This window comes from Gorilla gorilla, chromosome 8 (assembly GCF_029281585.2).
Source record: "Gorilla gorilla gorilla isolate KB3781 chromosome 8, NHGRI_mGorGor1-v2.1_pri, whole genome shotgun sequence".
In the NCBI taxonomy this organism is placed as follows: Eukaryota; Metazoa; Chordata; class Mammalia; order Primates; family Hominidae; genus Gorilla; species Gorilla gorilla.
Genome location: NC_073232.2, coordinates 54,167,501 through 54,191,001, shown reverse-complemented (window position 1 = coordinate 54,191,001; position 23,501 = coordinate 54,167,501).

Sequence of the window (23,501 nt, the reverse complement as noted above, 5' to 3'; positions counted from 1 at the left end):
GCACTGGTATTTTTCAATAAAATCAAACCGACCAGGAAATAATAGAGTGCATTGCTCAACATGATGATAAATATTTTGTTAAATATATCAAATATATTTTAAAATATTATTTTATCAATATATATTAAGTGAGTCAAGAGGTAAAATGTATTTCTGACTGTAGAATAAAGTCAATAAAGTCTGAAATCCCTTGTTATCCCTAGCGAAATACAAGTTTACAGACAGCTGAGGGCTACAACTCTAAAAATAAATCAACAACAATAACCCTATGAAGAAGAACTGTTGGCATAAGTAATCCAAATAAGCATAATAAATATTCTCAAGCAGGGAATGGAAGACATTACTATTGTTAGTAGTGCTAAGAAGAAAGAAAAAGAACAAGGTCAAATGTGAGATGTGAAAAGCATGATAGGTGAATAAAGAACACTAGTTAGTAAAACAAATTAGTGAACTGGAATACAAGACTGGGGAAATTTCCCAAAATGCAGCAGGAAAAGATAATGATGAGACATGTAAAAGAAAATAAGACTTGTGGAGATTAGAAATCAAAAGGAAAACATATAGAGAATAGAGGAATAGATGGAGATTTTTAAAAATACTAATGAAGAAATATTTGATAAAATAAGGAAAATAAAATTGCCCAATTTAAAGAAAGCTGAAAGTGGTCCATACAGAGCAAAAAACACTAGACAAAAAACCTCACCCCTAAGCATATTGTAGTAAAATGTAATAACATAAAAAACAAGATAAAATTCTGAAAGCTTCCAAAATGAAAAAGTAGACATATTGGAGAAAAAAAAACAAGAATTACATTTGAAAGAAGCAAGAAGGCAATACAGTATTATTTCTAATCTGCAGAAGGAACATATCTGTGATTGCAGAATTTTATATTTGCCAATATGTCATTTAAATCTGATGAGAAAAAAATATTCTCAGACTTCTAAGATATCACGAAGTTTGCCAAGGTCCCACCTTCAAATTCCTCCTTAGACAAGATATTAAAACAAAAACAGGGTTAATTTCAGGAGGATAATTGAAGAGATCTGGACAATAAATTTCATCAAATCCCTTTTAAAAATGTGTTGTTGTCTAACAAACAAAGAACAGCATAAATAAAAATACATCGAAAACAAACTGGAACTAAAATTCCAGAAAAATTAACAGTAGAGAAAACAATGCATGGGAGAATATCTTTTTTAAAGGAAGATATAGATCAGCGGTCCCCAGTCTTTTTAGCACCAGGAACCAGTTTTGCGGAAGACAGTTTTTCCACAGACTTGGTGATGCTGGATGGTTTCAGGATGAAACTCTTTCACCTCAGATCATCAGGCATTAGATTCTCATAAGGAGTGTGCAACCTGGATTCCTTGCATGCGTAGTTCGCAATAGGGTTTGCGATCCTATGAGAATCTAATGTCTTCACTGATCTGACAGAAGGCTGAGCTCAGGTGGTAATGTTCACTAGCCCACCACTCACCTCCTGCTGTGTGGCCTGGTTCCTAACAGGTCACAAACCAACCCATACTGGTCCACAGCCTGGGGTCGAGGACTCCTGAAATAGATGATTAACAAATCAATATAAAAGGAATAGCTTCTTTTTAGAAGACTACAACTTACCAAAAATAACTCCAGTGGAAACAGTCTAAACAGATCATTTTCCACAAAAGAAAGAAAACTAGTAGTTAAAAGAGATCCCCACTCAAGAGCACTAGGCCCAGATTTCATAGGAGAATTCTACTAACTCTAATTTTATGAAACAATTATTACATGATCGCAAAACCTGACAAAGATTGCCCCATATAAAAAGTACAGATTAATCTCACTTATAAATAATGCTATAGAATTTTTATATAAGTTATATGTTAGGAAACAGAATCCAACAACACATTAAGCATGATTCTTGTGACTAAGTAGGGTTAACTCTAAGAATATATTGTGTGCTTCAACATTGGGACACTTATAATTCATCTCAATGAAGTTAAGGAGAAAAGTAATATTGTTATCTCCATGGACACAGGAAAGGCATTTGACAAAATTTAATACCCATTCGTTTGTAAAACATTCAGTAAAATAGGAGTTGATGGAGATGTTGTTACCATGATTTTATGTATGTATCTATCTACCTATCTATCTATTAATCCAAAAGCTGGTCTCCCTTAACAGAGAAACACTGGAGACTATCCTACAACAATCAGGAAAAGAAAAGCCTATCTGATCATTCCCTTGCTATTAAATATTGTTTTGAAGTTACTGACCAATGCAACTAGGCACAAGTAAAATATGTATAGTATGCTACCTTTTATTTCTTCAAGTGAGTGGTACATAATTTTTTAAGTGATCAACTGCACGGGAATGCAGGGTATAGGATGGAAGGATACTGATAAAAGCTAGATCCACACAAATATAGCCAAGTGATCTTTGACAAAGGAGCGAAGGCAATTTTATGGAGGAAAGATAGTCTTTTCAACAACTGATGCTGGGAAGATTGGACATCCATATGCAAAATGATGAATCTGGACATAGTCCTTACACATTTCACATAAGTTACCTAAACATGGGCTTACCATAAAATCTGGCAATTCCACTCCTAGGTACTTATCCAATTAAGTTGAGAAGGTCTGTCCACACAAAAACTGCATGTGAATGTTTATAGCAGCAGCTTAATTCATTGCCACACACTGAAGGAACCAAGATATCCTTCACCAGGTTACTGGATAAATAAACTGTGCTATATCCACACAATGGAATGGAATGTTATTCACTGACAAACAGAAATTATTAAACTATTAAGCCATGAAAAGACATGGAGAAATCTAAAATGGGTATTGCTGAATGAAAGAAGTCAGTCTGAAAAGGCTACTTACTGTATGATTCCAATGATATGACATTTTGGAAAAGGCAAAACTATATAGACAGTTAAAAGAATTAAAAGATCAGTGGTTGCCAAGGTTCAGGGGAGAGGGAAGGGAGGGCAGCATAAGTGTAGCACAGAAGACTTTTAGGTGGGAAAACTAGTCAGTGTGAAATAGTCATGGTGAATACCTGTCATTATGCATTTGTCAAAGCCCACAGAATGTACAACACAAAGAATGAACCTTAATGTAAATGATGCACTGTAGTTGATAATAATGTGTTAATGGTTTGTTAATTTTAACAAATGTACCACATGAATGCAAGATGTTAATAATAGAGGATGCTGAGGAGGGAGAGGTGGTTGGGTTATTATATGAAACTCTATACCATCTGTTAAATGATTCTATAAATCTAAGACTGTACTAAAAAGAAAATATACTTTTTTTAATAAACTAAATTAATGTATGAGCATCCAGCTAGAGGCATTACCAGCCTTACAGAAACTACTCCGAATGACTTTTAAATATGGCAATTTGACTGCATATTCACAGTGAATACAAATCATAAGGGTAAAGAAATTACAAATAATTATTTAAGCTGTCTTAATAATCATATTGTCGGTGGTAGTATGGGTATTGTTCTTCTGATACACTTGTTGTGTAATGTGGGATCCAGTGAGTGAGTCATTATTTGAAAGACTAATTTTACCAGTGTTATTGGTAACTGGGATTCTCCTAGTGGGAAAGAGGATATATATATATATATAATAAAAGAAGTTTCATTAAAAAAACTCTGTGGTCCTGAATTAAAATGGTAATAAATTAATTACATATTGCTAGTTTTATCTATAGAGAAGGCCTAAAAATAATGATCAATCTGGTGGTAAATGGCATATACCTGTAGCACCCAGGTTGTGGCCTGGAAATAGCATTTTACTCTAAAAAAGAAGCAGATCTCCTCAGAGAAAGGACTGATTCAAATTTAGGGCAAGAAATGTACAAGATAAGCATGAAATATACCAAAATGAGGGAAGCTATTAAAACTACTACAAGTGTGTCAAAATGATTTAGAAGCCAATTGAAGAGTCCATGGATGAAACAATTTGAGCACTAATAATGAAGATAATTTCAGTGAGTGGAAATACATCTAATATGTTTAAATCCTTGAGTTCATAATGAATTTTTCTTTCTTTTTTTTTTAATTATACTTTCAGTTTTAGGGTACATGTGCACATTGTGCAGGTTAGTTACATATGTATACATGTGCCATTCTGGTGCGCTGCACCCACTAACTCGTCATCTAGCATTAGGTATATCTCCCAATGCTATCCCTCCCCCCTCCCCCCACCCCACAACAGTCCCCAGAGTGTGATATTCCCCTTCCTGTGTCCATGTGATCTCATTGTTCAATTCCCACCTATGAGTGAGAATATGCGGTGTTTGGTTTTTTGTTCTTGCGATAGTTTACTGAGAATGATGGTTTCCAATTTCATCCATGTCCCTACAAAGGACATGAACTCATCATTTTTTGTGGCTGCATAGTATACCATGGTGTATATGTGCCACATTTTCTTAATCCAGTCAATCATTGTTGGACATTTGGGTTGGTTCCAAGTCTTTGCTATTGTGAATAATGCCGCAATAAACATACGTGTGCATGTGTCTTTATAGCAGCATGATTTATAGTCCTTTGGGTATATTTTAAAAAATTAAAAAGTGGGGGAAAAAGGGGGAACAACTTCTGTTTGTGGATTCCAGGGGTTATTTTGAAAACTTGCAAAAAAAAAAAAAGGAAGGAAGAATCAAACATCCTGCCTGCCTCCCTATGTGAATGATATCATTGTATAATCAAATAATACATGAGATGTTTCACTTTATGGAAGAATTCCAGTTAAAAATGAAGACCATAACAATATAATTAAATTATCATCATTTTGCAGCCCCTAATGAATTAATGGATCTAAGAATTGATCATCACAAAGAGAAAGAAATAAAGAAAGAAAAAGAGAAGGGGGACGGAGGGGGAGGGAGAGAAAGAGAGAGAACCATGCAGTATGTACCTCTTGATGGAAAAACAAAACACCAGTTTGAAGAAGTCTTACAAGATACTAGATCAAAATACCAATTTACAGGGAATACATTAAAATATCTTAAGCTATGTCACAGGAATACAATCTGTAAAATGTCAACTGTGCAAGATCTACAGGACAATTAATATGGTTTTATCAACAATAGCAATAAAATAAAATTAGTTGCAAGGAACAATTTATTCTATAGGTTCCCTATACAAAGGGAACCTCCAGATTAAAGACAAAATATTTGTAAAGAAAAATTTGCTGTAAGTGAACCTTATTTGTATTCTATTTCAAAAAAGAGAACTATAAAAATGGATTATGACACGCAAGCTTAAACTTTTTATTTGATGCTATTAAAGAATCACTGATGTAATAATTTTACTTATTTTTAAGATTCTTTGTCATTTAGAAATATTTAATAAAACATTTATGGATAAAATGTTGTAGTATTTGGGCTTTTACTTCAAAATAGTGCAAGAAGAGGAAAAATGAGTGAGAGTTACAGGTGAAAAAACAGGAGCCATTAGTTAACTGATCGCAAGGTTGATGGTGAGTCCAGGGTGCTTCATACATTTTTTTTCTGTTTTCTTGTAATATGTTTAAAATTCTCCATGAACTTATGTTTTTATTTATATCACCAATGCATAGTGAAGAACAAATGTTCTCTGAGAAGTCCTTTAAAATAAATCAATAACATTTGTCCAGTAATTTTTTTAAAAAATGTGTACTTATAAAGGAAGAAGGAGATAGCAGAAAAGACAGAAAAAAGAAGCCAAACTTCTTGATTTGTAGATTTAATGTTGGAACCATAAAAATATTTTACATGGTTATAAGGTAAAATTCAATCAAAAAGCAATCATTAAAATCTAAAAATGAAACAAATGAAGCTAACTCAATCTCCAGTTGGTGGCATAATCACACAGAGAAGATCTATTACAAATGAGTTTAAGACACAGTAATTTGATTTTACATTCTCAGTGGGAAATAATCTAAAATTAAACCATTTTTGGTAATCAGATTTTTGGTGATAGTAGTGGTATTATTCTAAAACTGGTGTATTAGTCAGGGCTCTCTAGAGGAACAGAACTAATAGGATATATATATATGAAAGTTTATTAAGTATTAACTTAACATGACCACAAGGTCCCACAATAGGCTATCTGCAACCTTGAGGAGTAAGTATCCGAGTCTCAAAACTGAAGCACTTGGAGTCTGATGTTTGAAGGCAGGAAGCATCCAGCATGGGAGAAAGATGTAGGCTGGGAGTCTAGGCCAGTCTCACCTTTCACTTTTTTCTGCCTGCTTTATATTTGCTGGCAGCTGATCAGTTTGTGCCCATCAGATTAAGGGTGGGTCTGCCTTCCCCAGCCACTGACTCAAATGTTAATCTCCTTTGGCAACACTCTCACAGACACACCTAGGATTAATACTTTGTATCCTTCAATCCAATCGAGTTGACACTCAGTATTAACTATCACAATTCCACCCCTTGTCAGCTTGAACACATACACATCTCCTGAGATCATACATAGTCCTCAAATAAAGACAATAATAAGGTTACAATTACACCCAACGTAATACAACTTCCTTTGTACAACCAAAAATGCACCAATCCCCAACCCAAATACTATTACATAAAGCTAACAATACTTAAATGTCAATATGAAGTCAAAACTTATGTCACATGATAAAGGAAAAGGAAATAAAATGAAGATATTTTCTTAGTACAAGTGTATACATGAACAAACATGTTTTTAACAAAAGAAGGAGGAAATACTCATGACAGCTACAGTCCTCGTTTCTGCAGCTGGTCATGTAGTCATAGCTGGTCTTGATGACTACCTTCTTCTACTACTCATTCTGTATTCATTTTGCCTTAAGCAGGCACCTCAGCAGGTCATGGTTTTTTCCTGGTGGAGTGACCCAAACCTTCATTCTTGAGGGGTCTGGACCATTTGTAGTCCCACCTGGATTTGGGCTGTTGTAGTTTCCCATTGACCTTAATCACATGGCATGGTAATATTAAGAGATGCCCTAATGGATCTCCTGTATTCCATGCATACTCTTCCTTACCTCCATTATGGAATAGCAGACTGATTTCATCTTGATAGTCCAGGTCAATCAGCCCAGCCAACACTGTAAATCCCTTCTTAGCCTGTTGACTTTAGTATAGGAGCAGCCCAAAGTGTCCAGGTGGAAATCTTAACTTCCAGTTTAATGGAACCTTTGTTGTGTCTCCTAGTGGCAGCATTCCTCCCTCTGGAACTAAGACCTCTAGGCCAGGAGAACATAATGTCAGGGAAACAGGAAGCAAACATTTGCTAGTGGATCACTAGGGGTGATGGTGAGTGGTGTCACTTCCATTTCCACCCCTTGCTTCCTGGACCCGTGAATCCTTGCTATGGGAGAAACAGTACCATATATTGAACACTGATTCAGAGCATACATGGTCTTCTAGAGAACTTTGTCCCAGCCCTGCAAAGTATTGTCATCTAGTTGGCGTTGTAATTGTGACTTCAAAAGGCCATTACACCGTTCTATCAATCCAGCTGCTTCAGGATGATGGGGAACATGGTAAGACCAGTGAATTTCATGAGCATGAGCCTACTGCTGCACTTCCTTAGCTGTAAAGTGAGTGCCTTGGTCAGAGGCGATGCTGTGTGGAACACTATGATGGTGGATAAGGCATTCCGTAAGTTCACAGGTGGTAGTCTTGGCAGAAGCATTTCATACAGGATAGGCAAACCCATATCTGGAGTAAGTGTCTATTCCAGTAACGACAAACCTCTGCCCTTTCCATGATGGAAGGGGTCCAATATAATCAACCTGCCACCAGGTAGCTGGCTGATCACCCTGAGAAATTGTGCCATATCAAGGGCTCAGTGTCGGTCTCTGCTGCTGGCAAATTGGGCACTCAGCAGTGGCCATTAGCCAAGTCAGCCTTGATGAGTGGAAGTTCGTGTTGCTGAGCCCAGGCATAACCTCCCTCCCTGCCACCATAGCCACTTTGTTCATAGGCCCATTGGGTGATGACAGGGATGCCTGGGGAAAGAGGCTGAGTGATGTTCATAGAACGGGTCATTTTACCCACTTGATTATAAATCCTCCTCTGCTGAGGCCACCCGTTGGTAAGCACTCACATGGGATACAAATATCTTCACAGTTTTTGACCACTCAGGATGTCCATCCATATATCTCTTCCCCAAATTTCTTTGTCACCAATTTTCCAATCATGCTTCTTCCAAGTCCCTGACTATCCAGCCAAACCGTTCCCTACAGCCCATGAACCATTATATAATCGCACGTCTGGCCATTTCTCCTTCTGTGCAAAGTGCACAACCAGGTGCACTGCTCAAGTTCTGCTCACTGGGAATATTTCCCTTCACAGCTGTCTTTCGAGGATTTCCTAGAAAGGTGGTGTAGTGCTGCAGCTCTCCACTTTCAGGAGGTGCCTGCATATCATGCAGAACCATCTGTGAACCAGGCCCTAGTCTTCTGTTCCTCTGTCAACTGATCATAGGGAACTCCCCATGAGGCCATCAGTGCAAGCTGGGGGAGAGAAGCCAGGGTGGCAGGAGTGGAGACAATGGGCACTTCCGCCCCTTCCCTCATGCAACTTACTTGTGCCTTCAGGACCTGCTCAAGCCTGATAACATATACCACTTCCATTTATGATGGAATGCTGCTGTGCATGACCCACTTTATGGTTAGATGGGATAGAATGCACCCAGTTCATGATAGGCAGTTCAGGTCACATGGTGACTTCATGACCCATAGTCAAATGTTCAGTTTTCACCAAAGCCCAGTAACCAGGCCAAGAGCTGTCTCTCAAAAGGAGAATAGTTATCTGCAGAAGATGGCAGGACCTTGCTCCAAAATCCTAGTGGCCTCCACTGTGATTCAACTGTGGGGACTGCCAAAGGCTCCAAACAGCATCCCTATCTGCAACTAACACCTGAAGCACCATTGGATCTGCTGGGTCATATGGCCCAAGTGGCAGAGCAGCTTGCACAGCAGCCTGAACCTGCTGCAGAGCCTTCTCCTGTTCTGGACCTCATTCAAAACTGGCAGCCTTTTGGGTCATTTAATTAATGTGCCAAAATAACACACCCAAATGAGGAATGTGTTGCCTCCGAAACCCAAATGGGCCCACTAGGCGTTGTGCCTCTTTTTTGGTTGTAGGAAGGGCCAAATGCAGCAACTTATCCTTCACCTTGGAAGAAATATCTTGACAGGTCCCACACCACTGGACCCCCAGAAATTTTACTGAGGTAGAAGTTCCCTGAATATTAGTCAGATTTATTTCCCAACAACTGGCATGCAAATGTCTCACCAATAAGTCCAGTCTGTTTGCTACTTCTTGCTCACTGGATCTAATTGGCATAATGTCATCAATGTAATGGACCAGTGTGATATATATATATATATATAGATAGATAGATAGATAGATAGATAGATAGATAGATATAGATATAGATATATAGATATAGATATAGATATATATTTTTTTTTTTTGAGATAGAGTTTCACTCTTTTTGCCCAGGCTGGAGTGCAATGTGCAATGGCACAATCTCGGCTCACTACAACCTCTGCCTCCTGGGTTCAAGCGATTCTCTTTCCTCAGCCTCCCAAGTAGCTGTGATTACAGGCGCCTCCCACCACACCTGGCTAATTTTTGTATTTTTAGTAGAGATGAGGTTTCACCATGTTGGCCAGGATGGTCTTGATCTCTTGACCTCTTGTGGAGGAGAAAAGCGATCGAGGTCTCTCCAAATAAGATTATGACACAAAGCCTGAGAGTTGATATACCCCTGAGCTAGGACAGTAAAGGTATATTGCTGGCCTTGCCAGCTGAAGGGAAATTGCTTCCAGTAGGCCTTATGGACAGGAATGGAGAAAAAGGCATTTGCCAAGTAAATGGCTGCACACCAGGTACCAGGAGATGTGTTAATTTGCTCAAGCAATGAAACCACTTCTGGTACTGCAGCTGCAATTGGAGTCACCACGTGGTTAAGCTTATGATAATCCACTGTAATTCTCCAAGATCCATCTGTCTTCTGTGCAGGCCAAATGTGAGAGTTGAACGGGGATGTGGTAGGAATCACCACCCCTGCATCTTTCAAGTCCTTGATGGTAGCACTAATCTCTGCAATCCCTCCAGGGATGCAATATTTTTTTTAATTTACCATTTTTCTAGGTAGAGACAGCTCTAATTGCTTCCATTTGGCCTTTCCCCCCACAATAACTCTCACCCTAACAGTCAGGGAGCCAATGTAGGGGTTCTACCAGCTGCTAAGTATGTCTATGCCAATTATCATTCTGGCACTGGGGAAATGACCACAGGATGAGTCTGGGGACCCACTGGACCCACTGTAAGTCAGACCTTAGCTGCAACTTCATTAATTACCTGACCTCCATAAGCCCCTACTTTAACTGGAGGGCCACAATGATGTTTTGGGTTCCCTGGAATATATATCAGCTCAGAGCCAGGGTCCAGTAGTCCCTGAAATGTCCGATCATTTCCCATTCTCCAGTGCACAGTTACCCTGGTAAAAAGCCAGAGGTGTCCTTGGGGAAGGATGGGAGAAAGATTCACTGCATAAATTATCAGTAATATAGTAGGATCTTTCCTTAAGAGAATCTGGCATTCCTTTCATTCAAGGGGTTCTGGGCCTGTAAACTGACTCAAGTCTGGAAATTGATTGAGGGGCCATGATTCTCTGTTTTTATAATTCAAATTAGTCTTTTGTCTATTTGACCTAGAAGTTTTCTCCTTATATAAAGTAAGTAGGAATGCAGTAGGCTTCCTATCAATTTCACTTCTAGGAACACCACGGTTAATTAGTCAATGCCAGAGCTTTACATGAGTCAGACTACTCTGATTGCTGCTTTGTCTCTGCTGTCCATTATGGTAGCTCACCTTGCCTGTCACAGTTGAGTGCTGCCACTTGGCCTCTGCCACCTCGGGATCCAATTATTCCCACTGTATTTAAATTTTGTAGTTGAGTGACTGTGGTTCCCACTGTTAGATCTAATATACAGAGAAGAGCAATTACAGGGTTCTTCAAAGATGCAGGTGCTGCCCTCACAAATCTATTTGGCAAGGCATTGGTCAAGGGTATATCTTCTGGATCCTCCCAGCTAGGATGAGTAGGTCTAACGTGACTAATGCACCATCCCAATCTCCCTAAGCCTTTGCATCCCTTCCTCTACATTAAGCCAAAGGAGATCAGGCATTTCCAGCTCACTCACGTGGGCCCTCTTTTAATCCACATTTCAGCTGACCAAGAAAATAAACTATTAAATTTTTTATAACTCTTCAAGATGCAACATTAAAAGCGGAGTCCCTACTTAGTGGGCCCAAATCAATAAACTCAGCCTGATCCAACTCTATGTTCCTTCCACCATTATGCCATACCCTTAACATCCATTCCCAAGCCTGTTCTCCAGATTTGTGTTTATATAAATTACAGAACTCAAACAGTTCTTTTTAAGCGCAGTGCACCTCTTCATGGGTCACACTCTCAACCTCACCTCTAGGGACCCACCAGGACTTTAGTTGTAGGTCTAGAAGCAAACAGGGGTGTTGGGGGTAGCTCCTGAGGAGAATCAACATTATTTTGCCTGGCATCTGCCTCAGGAGAGGCCATCACTGTTGCCTCAGGCAGTGCAGAGTTTATCTCCTCAGACAAAGGTGGAAAGGCTGATGGCAACATGGGTCAGGGAGGGGATGTTGCCACTAACGGGGATGGGGAAGTTGTTCCTTCTGGCAAAAAAAGATTCATCCGAGTTTACAAACTCAGTGTCCCCAGCTTCATCAGGGTCCTCCCACACATTCCCACTCCAAGTTGCAGGGTCCTATTCTTTTCCAATCAATGCCCTCACTTTAACAGTAGACACCTGATGAGGCTGTGCATGTACCTTTTGTTGCAGGTCAGCCACTCACATGATAAGAACTTGTGTCTGTTTTTCCACAATTTCAGCTTTCTCTACAGGAGATAAGACTCTCATTCAGGGCAATCTTAGCAGATTTGAGGCTTAGTATCTGTTTTTGAAGGTGGGAGACATAATCCCTGAGTTGATAATTTTCTTTTATCACTTTGTCCACTGAACTTAGGAGCAACTAACCAGCTTCATTATGTTCCTTGGTTCTCCACATATGGTCAAAGGCATTATGTATAGAGCCACTAAACTCCTTGCCTCTCACAAGCAGTGAATCAGGAGTGTCAAATGCATTTATTTTGCATAACTCTGTAAGAAGTTTATGTCAAGGACTATCAGTGTTCTCCATATTACTAGAAGTAGAGTCCTTAGCATTTTTGGGTCTAATCATATTAAGCATCCAACTCCAGAAACCCTAAAACCAAAGAAAGAACTCCATCCTTAACATTCTGTTCTTCTAGAACCACTCCTGGTACCAAAATCTGTATTAGTCAAGGTTTTCTAGAGGGACAGAACTAATAGGGTATATATCCTATTGGCCCATGCTCAATCTGAGTGGGTGCCGTCTAATCAGCTGCCAGCACAGCTAGAATAAAGCAGGCAGAAGAACATGGAAAGGCTTGACTGCCTGGGTCTTCTGGCCTCCAACTTTCTCCCATGTTGGATGCTTCCTGCCCTCAAACATAAGACTCCAAGTTCTTCAGCTCTTGGGCCCTTGGACCTACACCAGTGGTTTTCTGGGGGTTCTCTGGCCTTTGGCCACAGACTGAAGGCTGCACTGTCAGTTTCCTATTTTGAGGTTTTGAGACTTGGACTAGCTTCCTTCCTCCTCAGTCTGCAGATGGCCTATTGTGGGACTTCATCTTGTGATCATGTGAGTCAATACACCTTAATAAACTCCCTTTCATATATACATCTATCCTACCAGCCCTGTCTCTCTAAAGAACCCTGACTAATGAACCATATAAGATAACATATGTGTGGGTTCCAGGGATCATTATTCAGCCTATCATAACCCTCTAGCTCCTAAAGAGTCACATTCTTTTCACATACAAAATACATTCATCCCCGTCCCACCAAAAGTCTCAACACAAGTCCAAAATGTCATGACTTAAGCATCAATTCAACTCCTAAATTTAATGTCTCATCAGCTCAAGAGTAAAATATCTCACTACCTCATTTAAATTAGGTATGAATGAGACTCTGATATGATCCATCCTGTAGTAAAATTTCTATCTGTGAACGTTTGAAATTCAAGAAAACTGATTCTCTTCTAAAATAAAATGGTGGTACAAGCACTAGATAACAGTCATGTATTTCTCATTCAAAAAGGGAGGAATGAAGGGCGGAAAAGGAATTACTGGTCCCAAGCTATTTTGAAATCCAGCTGGGCAAACTCCATTAATTTTCAAGTCCTAGGAATAATCCTCTAAGGCCCATAGCTGTACCCTCCAGGCTCACAGCTCTGCCCTCATAATTCACTACATTATACAACAAAAATAGAATCAATGAGCCTTTCCAATAATCAGGTTATGTTCTTGAACACCATGTCACACCAAAAGGAACCATATTCCTTATAGAAATTACTAATGGTTCAAGACAGGGAGAATACAAAATTAATATATCAGAAAGTTTATCATATCAAAAAGCAGAAAAGTTATAAAGGACTCTTAAATGTAAGCCAAAAGGACTGAGAAGCCAACCTGGTCTAAAATGGGAAAAGCTGAGCATCAGTAAGGATAATAGCAGAAATGAGTTGAAATATATGAAATGTGTTTTAATCCATGAGTATATAATGATGCCAAAATGGATGAATAAATAGATGAATGAATAATATAAAAGCAAACAAATCAATGTAAAAGTTTTAATAGGTCATTTTTGGAGGGTTCTAATGAGCCATTTCATTATTGTGAAAATTGGTAAATAAAGTAAAAGAATCAAGAGTTTATCCTATTTTTCCCATGTGATCCATATCTAAGGGTAACAAAGACTTAACAAGCATCACAAAAGCAGAGACAAATGAACATTGTATATCTCCTAATGGAAGTACCTACCATCTATGAATCCTTTCAAAAAAATTTGCGCCTGAATATAATTCAAACTCCAGATCTATCAATTTGCAGACAATAGAAGGTTTAGAAAAACATATTAAGAAATACTACAGGGAACAACCAGCAAAATCCAGACTAAAAAAATCTATGAAACAGATAACCCAATTTTACTCAATTAAAAAATAATGAAAGGGGGGGATGAAAAAGGAGGAATTAATAGTACAGTGTTCCACATATATTAATGTGTATTTGTAACAACTGTAATTCTTATTAAAATGCAGATTCAGACTCAGTACTCATGTGGAGCATTCCTACCTAACCTCTAGTGTACTGAACCTCTTACAACACAGAAGAGGGCTAAAAAAAAAAAAAGATATTTAAGAGACTTATCAATCAGTTAAATATAAGCACATAATTTAGATTGTGATTCAAACAAACATTAATTAAGAAAAAATTGGTAAACAACAAAATGAAAATACTAAATATTAGAGTACATACAACAGTTTTCTTTAGCATTTGGTAATTGTATTGTGGATATGTTTCTTGAGTCTTTATCTTTTGGAAATTCAGTATGAAATATTTACAGCAAAATGATATGAAATCTTGGATTTGCTTCAAAATAATCTTGGGAATGGTAGGGTGGCAGACAGTGAAGAAGTTAGAAATAAAACGATATTGGTAATGTGTTGCTAAGAGTTTAAGTAGGATGGTTGATACATTGGTTTTATTGTACTGTTTTCTATGTTTCTAAATTGACAGAAAAATTACAAAATCAAAAACTACTTACAAAAATCATCAGGGATTAATAAACATAAGTCTGATTTTTAGATTAGAGACAAGCAGCATAGAAACAAATAAACACACAAATTTTTAAGTGCGCAGCTTAAAATATAAACTAGCAAAAGATAACCTGTAGGAAAAGAAGAAAAATGAAAGTTAAAATAGAAATTATTCAATAATACAACAGAAAGCAATTCAAATATAAATAGAATTATAATAAACAAAATAAACTCACCTATATTCTTGGATATTGGTATTCCAATGATCTCAGATTTGGAAAAGTCAATAACATATTTTCTATAAAAGGTACACTTAAAGCAAAAGGAATCAAAAAGAGTCAAAATTTAAAGAATTGAAAAGTTACACAGGAAAAAAAATAGACCAAAGAGGCTGTGATAGCAGTTTTAAATTTTGTAAAAATAAAATTTAAGGTAGAAATTACCACAATGCACTATGGTATCTTTTGACATTGGTTATAAAGAAAGAATAATAGAGAATATACTCCTAAAATATAGCCTCAAATTATATAAAGTGACAACTGATAGAAATTAGAGATTTTTAAACACCTCTTTCAGAACTTAATAGATGAAGCAGATAATAATAAAGACACAAATCTCTTGATATTTCTTTAGAACTCTTTGATTGAATAATATAATTTACATGCTTGAGTTATTAGTTATACAAAAAAATCTATACTTGAGAAAGAAACTATTATATATGAGGGCATATGGAACATTTACATTTACGTTTCTCCCACAAAGTAAGCCTAAATAAATTGTAAAGAATCAATATCTTACAGACTATTTTCTCTGATCTTAATGCAATAAAATTAGAAAATATTAATTAAAAGTTGCTAAAAATCAAATTTTAGAAAATAAAATATTAATTCATAACTCTTTAGTTAATTAGAGATCACAAGGAATATTGTAAAGTAAAAATTAAATAGTTCATGTCAGTATTTGTGGGATGAAACTAATACAGTACTTAGAGGGGAAAATATACCTTAAATGCCTGTATCAGAAATCAAGAAAAGTTGAAAACAAATGAGCTAAGCATTTATTTCGGTAAGTTGAAGGGTAAGCAATAGAGCTCAACCACAAAAATACAAATAATAAAATAATCATGATGAAGACAGACTCATATCTCAATGTAGAACAAAGAGGTAAAGTGAAAGAGAAAGTGAGAAAGGAGTTACCAAAAAGTACAAAGTGTAAAAAGCAAAAATTTTTTAAATATTATTTTTAAAACACGTGCATACATTTGAAAATCTACATAAAACTGACAAATTTTCAGACACCCTAAAATGAAAAATTGGTGCAAGAAAAAATAGGAAACAAAGAGACAATTATGCACCAAATAAATTGAAACTGTAATCAAAGATCTCTCTTTCTAAAATGCCCTGGACCTTCATAGTTAAAGAGATGCCTTCTACTAAGCTTCCAGCAATCTGGTTGTGATGATTAATTTTATGTGTCCACTTGACTGGATTAAGGGATACCCAGGTAGCTGGGTACCCCAAATTAAATAGTTCATGTCGGCATTTGTGGGATGAAGCTAATACAGTACTTAGAGGGGAAAATATATCTTTAAATGCATATATCAGAAAGCAAGAAAAGTTGAGAACAAATGAGGTAAGCATTTATTTCAGTAAGTTGAAGGGTAAGCAATAGAGCTGAACCACAAAAATAAAAATAACAAAACAATGATGATGGGGACAGATTCATACTGGCATTCTGGGTGTGTCTGTGAGGGTGTCTCCAGAAGATATTGGTGTTGGAACCAATGGACTGAATAAGGAAGATCCACTCTCAACCAATGTGGCAGACGCTATTTAATTGGATGAAGGACTGGATAGAACAAAAGGGCAGAAGAAGGACAAATTTTTTCTTTCTCTTCTGGAGGTGCGACACCCTTCTTCCTCTGCCCTTGGACATTAGAACCCCAAATTCTTTGGCCTTCAGATCCTGGGACTATCACCAGGATCCCTCTGGATCCTCAAGCCTTCAACCGCCAACTGAGAGTTACACCATCAGTTTCCCTGGTTCTGAGGCTTTGAGCCATGCTACCAACTTCGCTGGCTCCCTGGCTAGTATAACCTTGACTCCAAAACAGGAAAAGGAAAAAAGAAGAGAAAGGAGAAGCAAAAGGAAGAGAAAAGAAGAGAAGAAAATTTTAGGTGCATGCTACATAAAACATAGTTGAAAATATCCTCCATAAAATATTAGTTATATAAATTAAAAATTGTACTCAAAGAAAACATCATGATCCCAGGAAAGCAAGTATCAATTTTTATTAGAAAATGTATCAATATATTTCTCCAAACAAAAAGGAGAAATCATATTATCTTAAAAGTTTCAGAAAAACAATTTGGGAATTTTAATACCCATTTGAAATTTAAACAAAAATACTGTTGGCAAACAAAGAACAGTCAACAACTTTCTTTGGCAAGGGTTATATAAGAAAAACACATAGAAATTTAATACTTAAGAGAGAAATACATTATTATGAAAATAATTTTAGATATTATTCCTTACATTTTGGAGCAACCACACAGATACTCACTTTTACCACTGTTTTCTAACAAACTCTTAGAGAACCTGGTGAATGCTTTAAGGAAAGAAAAATAAATACAACTGTGAGGATCGGAGGGAAAGTGTTAAAAATGTAAATGTTTTCAAACTATATGGTCATCTACACAATTAACAGATTCAACAAATTTTAAACTAATAAGATAATTCAACAAGGTTAATGAGATTTTAAAAATCAATTAATGAAAATCTAAAGCATGTGTCATGACTACTAATGTCCAGCACAAAATAAGTCTAAGAATGTTCATAGCAACTTGTCAATGACCTTAAACAAAACAATCCAAATGTTTATCAATAGGAGAATGGGAAAACGAATTGTGGTGTATTCACACACTGAAATACTACTCAAGAATGAAAAAAGAATAAACCATCATAAATAAATCTCACAAAAAAAAGTGTTGAACAAAAGAATGCAGACACAAAAAAGTACATAATATATGGTTCTAGTTACACAAATTCATATAAATGGTAGAAGACATGATTGAGCCTTTGGAATTCTTGAAAGCTACTACATGTTGGTTTGAGCTATATTTATACGGCTATATACAAAAATAAAAATTCATTAAGCTGTATTCTTCAGGTTTATGCAATTTACTATATGTAATTTATACCCTTATTAAAAGTAAACTAAACAATCAGTAACATTTCTTTATATGAGCAATAACATAATAGAAAATATAATAAATGAAAAAGGCTATTCATAATAGTACCAAAGGTACTATAAATAATCCAGGACTTAAAAGATAGTACAAAAGACTTTTAAGGATAAGATTTTTAAATCATAAAAGAACATAAAAAAATTTGAATATGTGGGGAGACATTCCTTACTCTTGGTTGTAATGACTTACTAATATAAAAATATTCATGTTCCCTGAATTTTTTGAAGAAGATAATAAATTTATTTTACAATTAACATGGAGAAACAAATATAAACAAATAGTTAAATAAAATATGAAAACGAAAAGCAAAGGAGTGGACTTACATTACCAGCTACTGACATACTACAAACACATTATAATAAAATTTTTTTACTCGCACAGGAATAGACAAATATAACAGAATAATTAGCCCAGAGACAGATCACTCTTATATATAAAAGTTGTGCTACAAATCAGTGGAGGAAGAAACAGGTATTTAGTAGATCTTGTGGAAGGAAACTTGCTCACTATATGGAAAAATAAAATAAAACTGATCCTCCATTTAACATCATAAACATAGAGAGATATGGGATGGATTAAACACACAAATGTGAAAGGTAAGACTACAAATTAAAACAACTATAAGATCTGCGGGAAACCACTATAAGATCTGAGGGGGAAAAAACGACTTGAAGGCATAGAGAATGAATAAACAAGAAAACGCCAGAGAGGAAAAGGAAATAGCATGCAGTGAGCTTTTTTTAATTTTTAAATTAATTTTTTTAAGTATGAGAGCAAACCACAGTGAGGACTATGTGAGTTGGTTAAAACTTTGACATAAAATACACAGATTATCTTGCTAGAAAAACCAGAGGACAAGGTTCAGTGCAACGACCATAGTAGGAAAATGAGGGGGAAAATTTCAGAAAGTCAAACTCTGAAGAAAGGAAGCCCCAAGTTTTTGGTACACTGATACTCTACACAAATCTGTAGCTGATGCTTGAACATATACATGAAGTAGACTTCGTACCCTAATTAATGATAAAAGAACTCTGGCCAGGTGCAGTGGCTCACGACTGTAACCCTGTACTTTGGGAGGCCCAGGCAGGCTGATTGCTTGAGCCCAGGAGTTTGAGAACTGCCTGGGCAACATGATGAAATCTCATTTCGAAAAAAATACAAAAATTAAACAGGTGTGGTGGCACACACCTGTAGTCCCAGCTACTCAGGAGGCTGTGGTAGAAGGATCACTTGAGCCTGGGAGGCAGAAGTTGCAGTGAGCCGAGATTATGTCATTCCACTTTAGCCTGGGAAATGGGAAATAGAGTGAGACTCCATCTCAAAAAAATAAAAATAAAATAACTTCTATAACATATCATTCTCAATGTCCAGGGTACAATTCAAAATTACTTAAAATACGAAGTAACAACATAATGCTGGCCATTCTCAATTGAAAAGATAATCAATGGAGACCAAACCTCTAATGACTCATATGTTGAATTACTAGAGCATTTTAAATTATTTATTATAAATACGTTCAATTATGTAAAGGAAAATATGCTCATGGTGAATGAAAAGAAAAATAAACAAAACCTATAGAAAGAAATTGATGGAAATTCTAGAACTAAAAATACAGTATCTGAAATAAAAATTTCACCACCTAGCTTAACATTAGAATGCAAATGACAGAGAAAAGAGAAGATAGGTAAGTAGAAATTATTCGATCTGAAGATGAGAAAAAAAATAGGGGGAAAAGGGAACAGGGCTTTCAGAACCTGTAGGACGATAGCAAATGGTCTCATAGATGTATATTTGAAGTCCCAGAGGAGATAATAGAAAGAATGACGCAGAAAAAAAAAAGCTTAAAGAAAAAGTTTATACATAATATTGGAAGGTATCTTTGTATCTTAAACTAAACCCCCAAAACACAAACCATAGGTGAAAATTGCATACGAACACTGCCTTGAAAATATCACATGCAGAAGCATTTGCATTAAATACATTCATGGAAATGAATGCACCTAGAAATTACTGATTTATTCCTCATAAATGTGTAGAATGAGAACAAGTTGATTGGGGAAAGTATAATCTATTTTTGCTATTTTTTCACTTATACATAAATCCTAATTAAGTCAACCATAAGACACTTATGCAGAGTGGCTTACCTGAATTGCTTTATACATATACCAACCCTCTGCATCATCACCTTTGGAAAATGGGATAACTTTTCAGAACTTTCATCCAACTCATATGAAGAGGAAAGGAAATAATTAGAGGGCCCAGCAGAGACTGGGGTAAATTTAAGAAAGGCGTTCCTGCCCTTCCTTGCTTCTGAGTCATCCTTGGGATAGATAGCTAAGCCAAGCAGGGATTCAGATACTAGGCATCATGTAGATGGGCTCCAGAATATTCCCAAATGGACTTCCAAACCAAAGGTGTTCTGAAAGCCAAGATGTACCTCTGGGATCTACACTGGAAAGTTCTGGCCTATTTTTCTTCCTTTCTGGAGTACTCTGTTGGTCTCACAGGCAATTGCCTGGGCAAAATAAGCTTTTAAATGGTCTTAAATGTTAATGAGGCCTCTCACCAAAAGAATCAAACACAGTACCAGATTGGTGAGACTAGGGACTGCCTAACGTAAAAGCAGATACTTGTCTTATTTCATCACCTACTTTCTCTCTTTCCACAATACTTCCCTCCCTTTGGCCTATGTATTTCCTTCTACCAGAAAACCAGTGCTCTAAGACTGTTCCCAAATGCTCAGTCCTTCTAATTGAGTTGGCCTTTTTATATTCTCTCTGGCATAGCCCAGTGGTTTTTTTTTTCCTTAAATTTCCCCCAAATTAGACCTCACTATCCTCTGCCTCAGCCACTTAGGGCTCTGCTCATTACTAGCTAACAGAAGAGAATGAAAGTAGGAACAACTAAATAAGAAATGGCAAAGTGTGAAAACCTTCCCAGGTGTTTACATTGCGGCTCAGGGGTTCCGAGTCTCAACCCAAATGAATGAATCACTAGAACACTTATCTTACTCTAGAATGATTCATAGAAGAGCTGGTTTTAGAGAGAGCCTTGGACAGGAGACAGTTCAGTGGTCAGAGCTCTGAGGCTCTTACTAGCACTTTAGAAGCAGCTACTCTACTTTTTCTTTCTTTTATGTTGGGTTTCTGAATAAAACTGAAGAAAGAAAAAATGTTCTACTATTTTAAGTTTTAAAAAGAACAGAAACAAAGAAAAATCAGTGAAGTAGAGGGCTGTGGGTAGGAACTTCCTGACCATCCCTGGAGAATCTCTGAAGCCATGAGCCCTAATGATGCCTCATTCTACATCAGAAAATCTGCATTTGTAGGCTGTCCCAGGCCAGTGAGGGTAAAGAGATGCGTCATGAGAGTAGAGGGAAGCATTACTTTACACTGCATCAACCGCAATATTTTTATTTTTGAAAGTCATTCTGCGCAGTCTTTAAATAGCCCTGCAAATGTAAATCTTCCATACACACACACATCCCACATACACACACAACCCAAATCGTCATCTCTACTGCCAGTGTTGATCACTAACATTATTCCTCAGAGGTATTGTAGAATTGCCATTATGACAGAATGGGTTCTTCTTTTTACTTTAAAACCTCTCTATCTGCTTACTTGCTAGAACCCCCTGCAGTGAACAAAGAAAACCTTGCAAAGGTTTATAGACACAGGTTGGATTCCCTAAGCAAAGAACACTGCAGGATGCTTTTACACGTAATGAGAACTCCCCAAATCCATAGTCTTAGAGGCATCCAGGTATCTAAATTACTGATGCATTAAATTCACTTAGGTAATATAATAGTAAATAAAATAGCCTTTAACACAAGCATTATTGGCCAGTTCCTAGGAGGTTTTGCAAGTTGAAATGTGTCTTCATAACCAAATTCCTTTGGTTTTCCTTTGTATCATTTCAACCTTGCATGCATAAATTAAGACTTAAAACTTGTTTAATAAACATTTAATGCAGGATATTTGTCATCAGAAGAAATGTTTGTTATTATACAAAGGCTTCTGTATCAAGACAGAACAGTAGCCAGAAATATTGTTTTAATTTCTTCAAATGTTTTAATCCAAGCAGTCTATGGGCAGAAGTAATACTGAGTCTAGCTCAGCTGAAAGATAGAAAGAAAAAAAGGAGGAAAGAAGGAAGAAAGGAAAGGAGGAAGGGAAGGAGAAAGGGAAGAAAGGAGAAAGATAGGGAGAGATGAAGGGAGGAAAGGAAAACAAGAAGGCTATCCATATTAGATTCCAGTTCTAAACCAGCACTTTACTTTCAGTATTTTCAAATTCCCCACTGAAGAGTTCAGTAGAGGATAATTGCAATATTTGAATCACTAAATCAATTTAAGTTCAATTAATGATCTGTAAACTTTGAAAGTGTTGGTTTTAGTGATTCTGTAGCATTCATGATTTCAAATGAATACCTTTGAGATTATGAGAACTACTGTCTTGAAATGGAGGCAAAGGGAGACGGAGAACAGCCATGGTCACACTACATTATTATCCAATTGTGCTTAATGGAGAGTTCGTAGTGAATGGGAATGATAAGAATTCTTGTTTCAGCCTATACTAACGTTTTGCTTTGCTTAAAAAGTTACTAACACATTGATTAAATACTCACTTTAGTATCAGAGTTATGGAAAATAATTATGATCTACTGAAGTCAGTGAAAAGAAACAAAGTTGAAACAATCATATCACTGGGTTTTAAATTTCTTGTCCTTAGAGATTACTTTTTCAGTAATAAAGTATGTTTAAAACTAATTAATAAATAAATAATAAACTAGATAGTCATATCTTCTGCCCCTCATATCTCTTCCTCCTTCTTTTTCACCATTTTTTTTTCAATTAGTGGCATGGCCAGCTATAAACATATAATTAGTCTCTGGTAACATGGACTACTCATAGTTTGGGAGGCAGTAAATTGGTTTAGGGCCAACACTGACAAGTCACGCAGTCCTGGACTCCCATCCAGTGTCCACCACTTACTAGCTTTGATGTCTTCAGAAAGTAACAGTGCTAAATTCAAGGTACTCTTACTTGTGAGATGGAAATTGCAAAGTTTACTCCCACATGTTTGATAGGATACTCAAATTAAATAATATATATAAGACCTTAGTAAAGTATCTGGCACATGGTAAGTAATCAACATAAGGAAATAGTTGAGGTTATTTTTAATTTTTTTATTGCATATAGGCATGATCTATCAATGGACATAATCTGAAATATAAGCACATTTTTATAACTTAGAAATTATATATTCTAAGCGCCCTCATTCTGGAGATATAGGATAAATCTAAAGTAGATTTCCAGAGAAGGGAGTAATTTCTCCAATGTCAAATGCTAGCTGGTGGCAGCATGGGTGGTAGAACGCGATTCAGCTGTTTCTCTGCCCCAGGCTTCTTCTATAACACTGTGTTTGCCTCATATACATCCATCAAACATCCATTGAGTATTTTCATAGGCCAGACAGTGCATTACACACCAAAAATCCCTACATGAATAAGATATGGCACCTGCCTGGGGAAGCTGACAGTTTAGAATCCC